This window comes from Gekko japonicus, unplaced genomic scaffold (assembly GCF_001447785.1).
Source record: "Gekko japonicus isolate JY-2015 unplaced genomic scaffold, Gekko_japonicus_V1.1 scaffold450, whole genome shotgun sequence".
NCBI classification, from domain to species: domain Eukaryota; kingdom Metazoa; phylum Chordata; class Lepidosauria; order Squamata; family Gekkonidae; genus Gekko; species Gekko japonicus.
The window spans coordinates 925,556-929,718 of NW_015165843.1; the positions used below are offsets into that span (position 1 = coordinate 925,556).

Here is a 4,163-nt window from a genome sequence, read left to right on the forward strand (position 1 = left end):
ACTGTGTGATACAGAGTGTTGGACTGGATGGGCCTTTGGCCTGATCCAACATTGGCATCTCTTATGTTCTTATGTTCTTATGTCAACACCAACGTGCTCTAGGCCTAGGGACAATCTCAACTACATGTGTTTCAGGCCACGTTTACTGACAAGCACGTCCTACTGCTTTCAGTGAGGCTTACACCTGAGTAAGAATGCACAAACTGCAAAATTACCAATTGGATGCATGTTTATTCAGAAGTAAATTCCTTTACAATGTGTTTTCGGTACATCACTCCCCTGTGTGGTTACAAACCTCCGCAGGCTTACTGAGAGCCAGTTTGGCGTAGTGGTTAAGAGCGGCGGACTCTAATTTGGAGAAGTGGGTTTGATTCCCCACTCCTCCACAGGCAGCCAGCTGGGTGACCCTGGGTCAGTCAGAAGTTCTCTCAGAGCTGTTCTCTCAAGGGCAGTTCTCTCAGAGCTCTCTCAGCCCCACGTGCCTTATAGGGTGTCTGTTGTGGCGAGGGGAAGGGAATGTGATTGTAAGCCGCTCTGAGACTCCGAGTGAAGGGCAGGGTATAAATAATTATTCTTCTTCTGTCTAAAACCTATTAGACTTGTGATTTACTTTTGAGTAAACGTGCTACTGAGTAAACAGAGCCAGTGTGGTTTAGTGGTTAAGAATATAGGCCTAGTATCTGGGAGACCTGGGTTTCGGGTTAAATGTAAAAAAAAATCATTTGCCTTGAAAGCACAGAAGTTTAACACAGTGCCCCAATTCTCCATGTTTCTGATTAAGGGGAACGTGCTGTTCAAACAAATTACAAAGCCAAACTAATTCCAATGGTAGGAAGAAAAAGAAATTTTGCTGACAAAAACAGAAGCACATCTTACACGACTAAATTCATGTAAGTACAGTTAACTTATTGTGAACAGGTTAACTTCCAAAAAGGTTAACTTGCTACAGCTCCAAGCCCAGGTAGGAGAGAGAAGAAGAAGACAGGTACCATATAAGATGAAACACGGAAGGCAAGCGAGGGCCAGAGAGGCTCAACATCAAACCATGAGGGGGGCAACTGCCCAGTGTACCCCCCCCCCCCGAGAATTCTCTCAACCCTTTCCCTCCCAGATCCTCTTGTGTCCAGAGTTACAATATCCAACCCGAATCCCCACTCATGCCATGGAGGGTCGCTTGCAGGGTGACCTTGGGTCAGTCACGCTCTCAGTGCCTAACCTGCAGAGAGCCAGTTTCGTGTAGTGGTTAAGTGTGCAGACTCTAATCTGGGAGAACCGGGTTTGATTCCCCACTACTCCACTTGTACCTGCTGGATGACCTTGGGCAAGCCATAGTTCTCATAAGAGCTGTTCTTGAAAAAGTGCTGTTTCTGTCAGAGCTCTCTCAGCCCCACCTACCTCGCAGGCAGTGTTCCCTCTAAGCTGAGTTAGTGTGAGCTAGCTCACAGTTTTTTAGCCTCTGACTCACAGATTTTTGTCTCAGCTCAGGAGGGATGGCTCCAAACAAACTAATTTATGCAGTAGCCAAATCACTTACTCACAACTTTAATGCCAGTAGCTCACAAAGTAGATTTTTTGCTCACAAGACTCCACAGCTTAGAGGGAACATTGCTCACAGGGTGCCTGTTGTGCGGAGGGGAAGGGAAAGGAGTTTGTAAGCCACTCTGAGACACCTTTGGGTAGTGAAGGGCGGGGTATAAATCCAATCTCTTCTCTTCTCCTTCTACCTCGCAGGGTTGTTGTGAGATTAAAGCCCAGGAGAGAACAATGCAAGCCGCTTTGGGTCCCCACTGGGGAGGAAGGCGGGGTATAAATCTATATTTTCGTCTAGGTTTTTGTCTATGGTGATCTTATCGATTTTAAACGCGTTGTTATAATGTGTTTTATTTGCATTATACTGTACATCTACTTCAATTGCAGATCTTAATTGGAAACTATGAATGGTTTAGCTGCAGATCTGCATGATTGTAGAGGTATATGTTGGTACTCGCTCTCAGCCTACCTTGTGGGGAGGGCGCGGGAGAGAAGTCTAACCAAATAAAAATAAAATAAAATGACGTCCAATCGGTGCCAAGGAAGCCAGGAGCCGCAAATTCACAAAACCCGCCCGAACGACAACTACTCAGTCGATCACGCACACTAGAGAATGCACTTTTAACGCACATTCCAACTGGGTTTGCAAAGATTCAGTCGGAAAGTGCACAAAAAGTGCCCAAATTGCTCCAACATTTGTTGGAAATGTAAAGCAAGTGTTGGAACTTTCTATCATATGTGGTGGCGGTGTCCCAAAATACAAAAATTTTGGATATATATTCAGAAATGATAAATTTGTAATTTTATATTCAATAACGGCAGCAAGAATACTATGGGCAAAGTACTGGAAGCAAGATAACACCCCCCAAACAAGAAGAAGTGATAGAGAAACTGATGGAAGTAGCAGAAATAGATAAACTGAACTTAATGTTACAAGGGAAGAATGATGAGATTTTTGTAAAGCGATGGGTGGGAATGTATAAGTGGATAGAAAATGGATAAATGACTCTTAAGTCGTATGTATATTAGAGAATTAATGATGTACAAAAGTCAAGAAATAAAACGTTTTTTTAAAAAAAAGGAAAGTGCACAAAAAGTGGGCTGGAAGGGCATTATCTAGTCGGCATGGATCGCAGCCAGCGAGGTTGACTCTGAAAGGAGCGCGCACCGCATGGATCGTGGCCTCCGCGCCTCTCCGGCAGGGCTCCGGGATTGCCCGCGCCCCGTTCCGAGGAGGAGGAGGAGGAGGAGGAGGAGGAAGGCTCCGCCGGCGCCCGCCACCCTCCCCAAGCGCCGCCCGCGCCCGCCTGCCCGCCTGCTTCCCTCCCCGGCGGGCGGGCGCTTTAAGAGGCGGAGCCGTCGAGGCAGCTGGGAGTTCTCGGCGGCGCTCATGTGACCGGCCTCGCTGGGCTTTTAGCCGCGTCTGGCGCCCGAGCGAGGAGCCGCTGGGCTGGGCAAGCGGGGCGGCGGCGGCGGCGCTACTGCAGCGGCTGCCTGGGCTGGGCTGGGCTGGGCTGGGACGCCGCCTTTGCAGGGCGCCCCTGGAGGAGTGGCAGCCGGGCCGGAGCCCCGGGACTGGAAGCCACCAACGGGGAGGGGCTGTTGCAAAGCAGCGGGCGGGGGTGGGGGATCTGCAGAGAGCCCCCCGAAGAGGCTCCCCGTTCCCTGGCGCCGCTCCGGAGCAGCAGACCCGCGCCTACCTCGGAATGGCCTGCCCCGGGTGCCTCGGGAGGTAAGGCGGGGAAGGGGGCTGCACTGCACTGCACTGCACTGCTGGGGGAGAGGGCTCCAGCTCGCCTCTCGCCGCCCGGCCCAGCCGCCCACCTGTTGCTTTGGGGGCCTCGCTCGCCTGCCCCGGGGAGTCACCCCGCTCTGCGCCCTGCAGGCTTAACCCCGGGGTGCGCTCTCTCTCCTCCCTTTCTCCAGGGAGCGCCTTTACGGGCTACTTTGGGGAGGGGGCGGAGGGGCGCGTGCAGGCTGCAGTTGCCGGCTGGCTGGCTGGCAGTCGGGGAAAGTTGACTCAGTGTTCCCTCTAAGCTGAGTGAGTGTGAGCTAGCTCACAAAATTTTAGCCTCCAGCTCACACATTTCTGTCTCCGCTCAGGAAGGAGGGCTCCAGAGCAAGCTAATTGATGCAGCAGCCAAATCACTCGCTCACCACTTTAATGCCAGCAGCTCACAAAGGAGAATTTTTGCTCACAAGACTCCACAGCTTAGAGGGAACATTGCTCCCGAGTAGACCCGTTCTCGGATCCCTGGGCCTCCCTGCGATCCTTTCGCAGCCGAGGCACGGGCGAGAGGCAGTGCGCCCTCTGAGCTGTGGAGCCCTGTGAGCAAGAGTTCTACTTTTGTGAGCTGCCGGCTCTAAAGTTGTGAGCGAGGGATTTGGCTGCTGCAGAAATCAGTTTGCTCTGGAGGCCTCCTTCCTGAGCGGAGACAAAAACCTGTGAGCTGGAGGCTAAGAAACTGGGAGCTGGCTCGCACTCATTCAGCTTAGAGGGAACACTGGCGAGCGTCTCCTTTGCCGAACTGGCTACCGTGGGAGAAGGAAGGGGAGTTAAATAAGGCGACGGGCGGTGCAACTTTTCCCTGCCTGGTCTATGAACGCGGCTGGCCTTCCCCCCCCCCCCCCCC

At 52.1% G+C, this 4,163-nt stretch overlaps 1 protein-coding gene across 1 annotated transcript in view; it reads left to right on the forward strand.

Annotated features, from left to right (window-relative positions):
• Nucleotides 1-2,948: 2,948 nt before the first annotated feature.
• The window catches only part of SPSB1 (splA/ryanodine receptor domain and SOCS box containing 1), a 67,963-nt gene continuing 66,748 nt past the window's right edge, over nucleotides 2,949-4,163 (forward strand). Inside the window, exon 1 of the mRNA XM_015411036.1 lies at nucleotides 2,949-3,262. The gene's annotated coding sequence lies outside the window, so the exon portion shown is untranslated. The remainder of the gene's footprint in view (nucleotides 3,263-4,163) is intronic.